The sequence below is a fragment of the Ptychodera flava genome, chromosome 5 (assembly GCF_041260155.1).
Source record: "Ptychodera flava strain L36383 chromosome 5, AS_Pfla_20210202, whole genome shotgun sequence".
Taxonomy (NCBI): Eukaryota; Metazoa; Hemichordata; class Enteropneusta; family Ptychoderidae; genus Ptychodera; species Ptychodera flava.
The window spans coordinates 3,200,513-3,212,218 of NC_091932.1; the positions used below are offsets into that span (position 1 = coordinate 3,200,513).

Here is an 11,706-nt window from a genome sequence, read left to right on the forward strand (position 1 = left end):
GATGTTGAAAGTGATATGGTTGCACCAGTCACTAATAAAAAATATACCAAAATGCATAAAAATATACAGCATATTCAAACATTTGCCCAGTTCATTGGTATTCCCTTAATTTACAAACTGGTCATCACCTTAATTGTCTTGAATATCACAGCTGAGCTATATTGGCTGCTAGGCTGCTTGCTTTCCTCCCCTGTCAACTATGCTGAGCTTATCAAATAGGGGACTGTCCATTGTTGTCTGTTGTCCAGCAACTTTTTACTTCCAAAACTTTTTCTTAACTGCTGGGCTAAGTACTTTAATACGTAGTGTACAGGCCCCTAGGGATGACTTCATTAATTGAAATTGGCTCATATTGCCATGAACTCGACAAGTCATTAGACTATTTTATCATTTTTGTCATTTTTGCGCAATAAATCTTCTTAAAACTTTGGCCAGATAGTTGTGAGTTATTTGGAACACATTATGCCAGTAACAGCCTTATTCAGATCTATAACTCTGTGACACAGCCATATTATGCCAAATATCACAGTAGCGCGGTATCAACCACAAGAATGCATTTTTTTTCTTTCTTTCCTTGTGTATTAAATACAAATATTTTCTTTCTTTGTCTTTAGGTTGCAGTAAATGTTTGGAGAAATTTCTAGGCCCAGAGTTTGAGAAACAGGCAGATTACAGCAAATTCAACTTAGAAAACACACAAGCAAGAACTGATGAAGACCACATCTGCTTTGCATCACTTGTAGAAAATATATCAAAACTTGCAGAACAAAAGAGGCTAGAAAATGAGTATAGTGCAAGATGGACTGAGCTGAAAAGACTAGCATATTATCTCCCAGTAAGATTTCATGACATAGACCCAATGCACAATTTACTGCTAGGCACAGCCAAACCTGTGATTGCAAAATGGAAAAAAGAGGATATATTGACAAGTGAACACTTTGAAACCATACAGGATAGTGTAGGTGCATTACAAGTTCCAGGAAATGTAGGCAGAATACCACATAAAATTGCTTCCGGGTTTTCCGGATTCACTGCAGAGCAGTGGAAAAACTGGGAGTTGATTTTCTCCAGTTACGCCTCAGATGGAATAATACCTAGTGACCACTATAATTGCTGGAATTTATTTGTTAAAGCCTGTTAGATTATGTGTTCCAAATTAATTACAATTGATGATAATAGTAAGGCACACAACTATTTATGTCAGTTTTATACTGTTACTTGGAGACTACCGGTATATGGTCCTTAATTTTGTACTATGAATATTCATCTACATCTTCATTTGAAGGATTGCATACTTGATTATGGCCACGTGTATAGCTTTTGCTGTTTCTCCTTTGAACGCTACAATGGAATTTTAGGGAACTTCCACACAAACAAACAATCACTAATGGTCCAGTTAATGAGAAAAAATATTCAGGGCCAGCAAGTACATGTAGATGACATTGAATGGCCTGAAAATGATGAAGAATTACATAGAATACTTTTGTCAGGCAATTTAAATGGACAGTAAGGTGTCATAGGTGAAAGAGTTGTTAACATTAATGATGTTTGACAGAGTCATAAAGCTGCTGTGTCACAAGACATTGACATTGATGTTAGTGAAGATGAAAGAATTGTGCCATTGCCTCCTGAGAAAACATTGTATTTTGAATCAGATGACACAAATACTTTGCTTGATATGTACACAAATTTATATCATACTGACAGAATATTAAGTGTCATTTTGATTGTAGAAACATACAGGAAGGTTTTATTCATGGGAAATTTGATTAGTATTGAGGATACAAGAAATAATCACTCTGCCTGTATTCATGCTAAATGGATAGGGAAAGAAAATAGACATAGTTACTGTCCAGTTGATCTCAGTAGTGAGCTACGTCAGTAGTGAGCTACGTCAGTAGTAAGCTACGTCCGTGATTTGTGTAACGAATCATAAGAAGTCAGGTTTTGATAGATAGAAATGGCAAAGCAAGAAATGTCTCACAAATGCTTGCGGAAGTGGTATAGTTCAAAAGACATCCAATGAAAGTGCACTTCAGGAACCATGTTGAATTGTGGGGCACTGACATTGAATTTGTGACAAGGAACTGAATACACAGTCTATGTGTATGTATTCAGGACAAGATTAAATTCCCTTATTGCCGAAGCAGTGGTGAAATAGTGTCAATTGTTGTGCCTCTTAACAATGCTTTACTTCGTGTTGATTTCCAAATACTGTAAAACATGTTTTTTAAGGAAGCATGCTTTTTAGCTAACTTAGCTACAGTATAGCTAATTCAAACAATTCTTCATATTGAGAGTGGGCAAATTGTATGCTAGCTAAATGAATTAAAATCCTTGTGCAAAAAAGCATGCAGTTAATTCAAGTTGTATTATTATAAAAATAGAAAGATCATAAATCTACCTGTGAGACTGTGTTAAATCAATTCTGCTGCATGTATAATATAATATCTTCTTTAAGACCCACTTCAGTGGGTCAAAGACTTTGCTGAGGGTGTGTTTTTTGTTTTATATGGATTTTAAAACCAATACTAGCAAAACTGCAGGATGTAAAATGTGCTGCAGAATATAAGGCAAAGTAATTAGTTCTTTGTTTTGCATCTATTCCTAAATCTTGAAAGGTACATGTAAGCAGGTTAGGAGTGCAGAGACAATTTAGCACATCCAGGATTTATATTTACTTGATTATTTCCGTGTAATATTTGTGCCTACTGTATTCAACAATCAAAGCAGGAACTTCTTTTCCACCTCTGTAATTTAAGCAGGTGTTGTTTTGTACATTTTACAAAGTTTATAAACAAAGGTCTGCAGACTGAAAAGCTAAGTGGTAAGGTCTCATTCAAATACACTCTGTGTATTTTCATGAAAACTTCCAAAGACCTACTGACATACGGACGCAAAACAAAAACTTTAATAACTTTGGCCTACTTGTTTCTAACAGATTTTAAAAGACCTTCCTACCACTACCATATCGGTAGGCTGTCTGCCCGATACTTTTTTTGAATTTATTGTGCATCTCAGAAGCATTGAAGTCATGTGACCCTTTTTGCACTATAACCCAAGCATGTCTTGATGCTGACTATACAGCTACCACCATATAGGTTATAGGATGTATTGATTTTATCCAACTGAAGTACAAGAGCATACGTTATTTACTTTTTACCAGACTTACGGCTTACAACTGTTACAAATTGTTCCCGTATGCAGTTTTCATTGTATGATTTAAACACTCATGTGTGTTGACCCTTTTATAACTTTTAATAGTAACGGTATCTTGTAAATATTTCTTAAACATTTACTTGTAAAAATAAAATAAAAATTTTATGTATAATTGTACAATGCCATCCATGTCATGTGTTGTTCTTTCTTCGAATAGTGAATTTAAAAGTGACACCAAATGACAGAACTCACTGTTGCATACATGTATATAAAGAGTGTGTTTATCCTGTTATGAATGTGTCTTTGTGTGGGTTAACTCATCACTTGTACATGCAGGTACAAATAAATGGAACGGAAACATAGAGCAATGTCATAGAACATTAAATTCAAATGCTCATGAAAGAGACAATGTTACTTGTGATATTTTTGCAGTATTTTCTTCGCTCAGTCTGTTACCAATTACAGTTTCTTGTTCCACTCCTCACAGATTCCTGAAATAGATACCCACTACAGTAACATCTATCTATTTATGGACACCCTACAAAGTGAACTTAATAGATAGATGAGCTACAATGCTATTGAACTTTTGGCTTGATTAAAGAGGTGTCCATAACAATAGATTGATTGTAAACACATGTTTAACAACAATTGGTTTCATGTTTAACAACAATTGGTTTTTTTTTTACAAATGATGTTAAGGATATTTTTTAACAATAACAATATTACTTCCACATTTTGAGGGGTTTTATCCTTTTTTTGGAATGCCCATTTTCACTGTAGCTTCTAAATCTGAAGGTCATTGTAGTCTTGTAGTCTGTTTTTCTTGTCAGGTTTCGTAACAAATTGAAATAATTATGCAGGAGACTATTTTGTCTTTGTTTCTGTGCAATAGTATGCACTTTCAATTGCTCAGCATTCCAATTATTAACATAATTTGTTTGGTACGTTTAAATGCTAAGTGGCAATTTTGAAAAAAAGAGTGTTTCGTTGCCCGCTTTGTGACACCGATGCTATGAATTCAAAGTGGAAGAGGGACTCTAGATAAGTGTTGCACCACTTCAAAAGCTTTTTCTAAATGTCATAAATTTTACCACATTATTTCAAATGTAATCAAGAACAATGATTGTGATCAGTAATATTGTTTCGAAAATCGAAAAATAAAGCACAAGAATGTTAAGTTTAATCAAATATCACGATTTCGTAAGATATTGTAAACTAAACTTTTTTTTCGAAATCGTAAAGATCTCATCATGCCGTGAGGTTTGTAACCTCCACAAATGTAATAATCTCCACAAATGTAATATCAACCACAATCGTAATAAAATGCACACCATAAATGTAATATCGCCCATAAATGTAACAAAAAATCAACCATAAATGTAATAAAAACACCAACCGCAAATGTAATAAATGGTAACCATAAATGTAATAAAAAAACACCCATAAATGTAATACTTATCAACCATAAATGTAATAAATCTATTTTGTCGTTGCAATTGAGGAATTAGCCCTTAAATATTGATCTATGTAATAAGGAAAGCAACTCCACATATTATTCATTTCTTAATTGTTTGCGTTTAGTGTGTTTTGCATATTTGAAAGTGTATTTTACGTTTCCCTGTTTTGTGTACAGAACTGATTGGCCATGGCTAGACACAGCTGTAATCTGAACGTCAGTGCAGTCTCTACTCCAGAGTGGGGAAGACTGTATAACACTACGATCCTTTAACGCCGTTTTTTCGAAAATTGCCGTACTTTCTTAATCAACTGCCTCAAATTCGTCTTCAGTGGATAAATTGTGTGGAATAATCGATATATTGTCTGTATTCCTATGTTGTCCCACTTGAAGTTTGTTCATTCACTAGGGATGCCAGGATGTCTAATTTTGTTCTACTGTGTTCAAGGTACTAGTGTTCGTATTGTTTTTTACTAGATTGAAATATATGTTGTCGTCAACATGTTTTGTGTCGTAAGTTTCTGTTATAAGGTTTTATATTTCTCTGTTATTTGTTCTGGGTCATCTGTCATAAACTTTGTGTGGTATCACTGGTTGACGAGTCATTTTGACGCTTCCTTATTATGTAATTATCAGTGTCTAGAACTGCTGTTCCACTTCCATTATCTAACGATTTGATCAGTACCTCGCCGTTTTCTGATAGCGTTCTCAAAGTATTCTATTCTGTGTTTCGGAAAGGAAACCTAGTTTCAGGAAAGTATGCAATAACATTACACTGGTCTTATTAAGGTTATTATTTACTCAGGGCATTGATAAACAAATGATCACATATGCAAGTTCAACTTTATTACATTTATGGTTGAGTTTTATTACATTTGTGGTAAATTTGTTTATTACATTTGTGGTTGCGGGTTGTTACATTAATGGTTGACTGTTTTATTACATTTGTGGTTGATTTTATTACAATTGTGGTTGATATTACATTTGTGGAGATTATTACATTTGTGGAGGTTACAAGGTTGACGTATTGGTTTCCCTTGTTTTACTGTTACAGTACCGGTACTCGGTGTCAGCATGCCAGCAGTGCAGCGTCAGCCCAGCGTCAGTCAGCCTTGTGTAGGGCGCCCTCAGGGGCTTTTAATATTTTATTTTATTTTATTTTATTTTTATTTTATTTTAATTTGATACACAGATCAACGGGCAAACCCACTAACAGATCTGCGAAACAAAAAAGTCACACAATCACAAGACAAATATACAAGACAACCATAAAAGTAGCACGATACATTAAATTGAAAAAAAAACATACACGAATCAAAAAGGAGAACTGTTAAAATGACTGGATAATTACTGAGTGAGTATTGTGCGACCCGATTTTTACCCTTTTATCGACAGCGACACTCTGAACAGATTACCAAAAGCAGTAAGTCGTCAAAATGAAGGCATGTTTTGTCGCTTTCAAAATTGGATAAATTGAACTGTGTAGGTTGGGGGCTGACGTACACAAGTATGCGCGTCCCAGATAAGATGGCCCGGGAGACTTGATATGTAGAAGTCTAGTACTATGTTCATCTGAGCAAACACCGTTTCCTGAGATCATAATAGCAGTACCGTAGCCTGAAAGAGGTTAGCTAAGGGTTCAGCAGTGGGGGCACCTGCCATCAAGAGTTAAAAGAAAAGAAGATAAAACAAGCGACTTAATGAATACATAGCAATGTTATAATTATCATTTCTGGGACAATTCGTAACACGTACTGTCTTTGTATAGTTTGTTCATTAAATCAAATGTGACTGTTCTTAAATACACTGACTCCTCATTGATATGTCTATTTTACACTAACTTATTTAACTTCGAATAAAGAAGGGTGAGTTAGGATGGTAACTTTCTTCAGTGTAGCCCATTGAAAACCCTTTATTATACCGAAAAGTGCGCATTGAAGTGCGCTCATACACCGTGTACTTTCCACGAGTCGTGAAAGTGTCCTTCATTTCAACACTATCACGTGGCTATGTTAGAGAGCGAAACTAAAAACGGCGGTGGGGCCAGCAGTCTATTTTGACACTTGTGAAGAAAAATACAGTGTAAGCATACCATTTTAAATCACGTCAAAGGAAAAGTCGCGTAAGGTTAGGTCGCCTAAGTCACCGATCAAGAAACCCTAATCAGACCCAAGAAAATACAGTCGGAGCCCCTACACGCAAACGTCTAAGGTTTCCATGGAAACACAAACGGCTTTCAAGTTGAGAATTATCGGGTGGCTTTCTTGCATACGAAACTTTTGATGCACAGGTAAAATGTAATGAGATAAATGCGCTGGTGTTATATGATTCCGTAGCAGCTAAGAATGCACAATTTTGAATAGATACAATACTTCACTGAGAATCTAATGACGATGGAATCATTTCCGATGGACTACATGTATAAAAAAATCACTTTTGCGATCATTATACACCCAGCAGCCAGGTTTTCCCCTTTTATGGTTGAAAATTGTGAGGTTTTTAAAATGTGAAAGGAATATTAATATATTGCAATTGTTCCGCTTGGCGTTCGATCCTGAAACTTGCCTAAATACGGAGTCAATCTCAAAAACACTCCGGTGTGTTCTGCATGTGTAACCTTTTAAATTCTGTTTCCCATCAACCTCCGTTTATGAGCTCCTCGTTTCTGGAACGCATCCTGAGTGACTGTATTCCCCGGATGTTACCGAATACTGTATGAACTTGGCACTTAGCAGTCTAGTCTTTTAATCTTGTGCTTGGTATTGTCTTGGAGGATGTACAAGGTACAGTTTCTACGCAGCAAAGTTTGAGTTTGCCATTGCCAAACTGGAGATCTTTGAGGAAACTCCATTTCCAGCTTTGACGACACTGCTGATGATTCAGAGAGATATTGGGATAAATAGACAACATGTAAATCAGATCAAAATACAACTTCCTTTTTCATTAAATGACAATGACAAGGAAACACTAAGGTCATCCTGGATTCGACATATAGTAGGGCCATAGAAACTGTTAGAGTAGCTGAAAACGAAATCTACTCAAAACATTAGTTCTATTTTCCGCTGTACGTGCACAAACCGCAGGACAAATCATTTCACTGATAAAGAAGATGTAATTCGTTGAGTTCCTTATTTGAGAAAGCACCATTTGTGTCATTTTCCCCATTTAATGTGTTATCATTCGGCAGCTAATTTATAAAGATACGGCATTATACGTCATTTAATTGTGTACGGTATGATATTTTGTAAATTTCATGCAAATTTATTTCATGAAAATTAATTAGCCACCTTTAAATGCAAGTTTGCACCAAAACGAACTTCTTTTCAACAACAATTAGGTCAGGCCACGGCCCTGAACGGAATTTGCAAAGATCAATCCTGCCTGCTTTCCATCACCTTTGATTCCTCACAGTACAAAATATAAACATTTCGAAAAAACAAGGGAGGTCATTGGCTGTCGCCACGGCCGGAGGTTCGGAAGAATTGAGGAGGCCGGAGGTTCGGAAGAACTGAGGAGTAATCAAAAACTTCAAAAGCTAGGTAGAGCTTACTCAAAATTATGAGAATTGAAAGAGGATATCAGTTGCTTGTGACGCACAATCTGTGCTGAACTGACTGATTTTGTAATTCTGTGCTGAACTGACTGATTTTGTAATTCTGTGCTGAACTGACTGATTTTGTAATTCTGTGCTGAACTGACTGATTTTGTAATTCTGTGCTGAACTGACTGATTTTGTAATTCTGTGCTGAACTGACTGATTTTGTAATTCTGTGCTGAACTGACTGATTTTGTAATTCAGGTAGAAATGTAGCTAGGGGAAAAATATTGGAAACCCTTAAAAATTTTTACAATACGTTTGTGATCTAACACTTGTTGGAGCTCATTTTAAGTTCATTGAGTTAATAAATTTGTGAAGAATCACGTATTTTAATATTTACCCGCAGAGTTAAGACGGGTATGTCGGCCATATTGATTTTAAGTGTCGTTAAATATTTGGTAATTTGTTTCTTTGTACCAAATTTTGCACGATGACCCCTGACCCCGATTTTATTCTTGATTTTGAAAGGGAATGAATGACAGTTTTGACAAACGTTTGTCTTTCAATTTTGAGACGCACACCACCTTACAAGACGAAGCGAATACATGTATGTTCCACTTGTAAATCAATTATCACCTGACGGCTACGAAAATATGATATAAGGAAGTTATCACTAATTGGTCAATCAGTTTTGAGATTATTATTATACTTATACCGTTAAATTACCATACCTACGAAAAGTTTGAGCCAAAGGTTTAAGCCTTTCAATTTCGAGGCGCATACTACTTTAAGGTAGCATGTGCGTCGTCGGGAGAAATATTTGGCCTCTCAGACTTTTACACTTTTATTTTGGTCTATCGCATGTGGGGCATTTTTTAGAAGCCCATGGGGTAAATAGATTTTCACTGGCTTATTTTTTGTGACAATCGACAGTTTCACTTTTCGCCTTACAGTTAACGCAGGGATGGCGGCCATTTTGAATTGTATGAGCCGGGAGATATTTGGCAATTTGTTTCTCTAGTACCACATTGTGCACGGTGATACTTGATTTTTATTCTTAATTTCGAAAGGGAATGATTTAAAGTTTCCTTACGGATAGTTTGAGCAAAAGTTTAAGTCTTTCAATTTCATGGCGCGTATTACTTTAATCCACAGCGTATCGTTTTACAAAGATTTTCTCTGAAATTTTCACCAACTTTATTCACTTCATGATCACTGTTATGGACTAATAGCATCTGTACTGTGTCATGAGATACTATAGAAATAACGGACGACGCGCTGACCATTAAGCCACTTAAAATCAAGGCAAGTTGTGACCCACCGTTGACCTAAGTAAACCCGCAGTTGAACCAGACTAACTTCGGGGCATCTCATCTCAAAGCGCGCTTCCACATGTAAATATGACCACTTCGCCAGCGACTGAGTTACAACAGATCTTGAGTGGTCTATCTCAGAGAAAATCTTGATTAGCATCTTTTTACTTTAATAAAGATGTATGGCAGTTAAGTTGACGTAAAGCCAACCAGCAATGAGCTTAATTTTCAGTCCAGAAAAGAGAAGATGTTCATCAGTAACAGTGACTATAGTCAAGTTGGTGCAGTTTGTGTTCAACACAAGCGTAACTAATGATTGAACGGTAGCGAAACATCGCCCTGAATTTGTACAATGTTTACATTGCTGTAACTCTCGCCAGTCTTATATCGTAGAATTAAACATTACTTGCTAATTCTTGATATAATAAAAGCACACATTTTCTAAAGCGTTACCACAGGGATTAAAAGAGTGAATCTTACTCTGAAGAAAAGTTTACCAGGTTCATCCATGTTTTAAATATTAAATTACTATTGTCACATTGTTCTCATTAATGTGTGTTTGACTGCTTGTGTTACACGACCAAAGATTTTGTGCTCGTGGTGTCAACGTCGACCGAGTCATTTAAATCAACTACGGAACAGTTTGAATACCTGTATATAGTATATAGTGCTAATAACTGTCTTATTCGAGTTAAATAATTTATATTCATACGACTCATCAATGTTGGCCGTTTATCAAAGTCTGTGACACAAATTAGTCAAACCAGAACGCCGCGTCTGATAGATACCAATTCTAGCAAGAAAACTAACCGATACCATTTCCGGGATTCCAATGCTTAGTGGTGAAAGCATGGCTTCCATTCTGCTGAATATAAGCCATTCAAAACGCATCATATTCCTAACACTTTCTCAAGTTCTAAAAACGGATGTTTACTTCCATGAGACGACTATAATCGGGTATACTTTCGTCAATTAATGATATGCTGTATATTTGATACGCCGAAGGAGCGATATTATCGACAACTCGGTAAAGGTTTACAATCTACCGTGTACGTGTAACAGTCGATGTCTTCTGATAATGTGTGAAGCAGTGCTGTTCAGTAATTCAAATGTTGCTACAGCCGTCCTACTTCGCTAGCCACCGGCTTTGAATGAAACAATGCGGCCATATCGGCACAATCTTACAATAAATGTTTGAAGCAAATCTTTTACAACATTCTTAACAGTTTTCCCTCATAAATAGCCCAAGGAAAATGATGTTCTTTATTACATAGAAGCTTGGAATCACAATTATGCAAATTGTCTCAAGGAAACGCAAAATTTAAAAGAATATTTGTTATAATCGTTATAATGTAAAATTTAATGCTGTGAACGAGTTACTCTTCCAGTATCTTGGAAACTTTGAAACGAATGAAATAAATGGGATAAGTTCTCAACTTTTTGGTAAAACAGAATTCTTAAAATGCGGCGATGTATAGTGTTAACGGACTCGAACTGTTGGAGAGCTCGAGTATCTATAGGACTGTGACTTATGCACATCATGTGCTTTCAGAGTACAAGTTTTATCTTAACGCATTGAATGCCGGGAGATTTGCATTTAAGATGTAAGTACATGAATTTCTATGAAAGACCTCATCGGGCATAGTCTATATACGCTACAACTCAACTTCTAAGCTGTATTATTTTGCATTCTGCAACAGCTTGAAAGTACGCAGTCGCCGACACGTACAGTCTCAGTAGATCAGTTAGAAGGATTGCGGTTTTGCGAAGTTCGACATCAGCTAAGCGTCGGACTGAAAAACCTTATGATTTAATGAAAAGGCATAGCTTAAATAATTTGTATTTTTGCATTGATCAGTTTGAAATGAGTACCTCGCATCAACATATGTATGTGCATGGGACCTCCAGCCCCTGATTGCACGATTGAAAGCGTAAATACTGCAAAGGTCAATATTGTTGCAATATGTGTGTGGACAACTTGGAGGTTTGAGCTATCCTTACCATAGCACAGTGTACTACTTTAATGCCCTCCTGATCAAGATGTTATAGCCAAAGGTTATAATTTTCGCTCATTATCAGCGAATGTATAATCTGATCAACGCAGATTTTCCCTATGTACGCCAGCAGCATCAGCAAAACACATTGAAGACAGTCAGTCTGACAGTAAAATGAAACTGATTATCTTGGCGAGGATCCATCAAGTTCTAGTACTCTCAAAAAAATTGATGTTTGTCATCAGG

General features: G+C 36.1%; 1 protein-coding gene across 3 annotated transcripts in view; it reads left to right on the forward strand.

Moving 5' to 3' along the window:
• LOC139132771 (uncharacterized) overlaps nucleotides 1-3,343 on the forward strand; it is a 30,347-nt gene extending 27,004 nt beyond the window's left edge. For 2 of the 3 annotated variants that reach the window (XR_011552424.1, XR_011552426.1), the window contains one exon: nucleotides 615-3,335. The gene's annotated coding sequence lies outside the window, so the exon portion shown is untranslated. Of the gene's footprint in view, nucleotides 1-614 lie in introns of all 3 variants that reach the window. The other variant, XR_011552425.1, reaches the window with a different exon arrangement.
• Nucleotides 3,344-11,706: the final 8,363 nt, after the last annotated feature.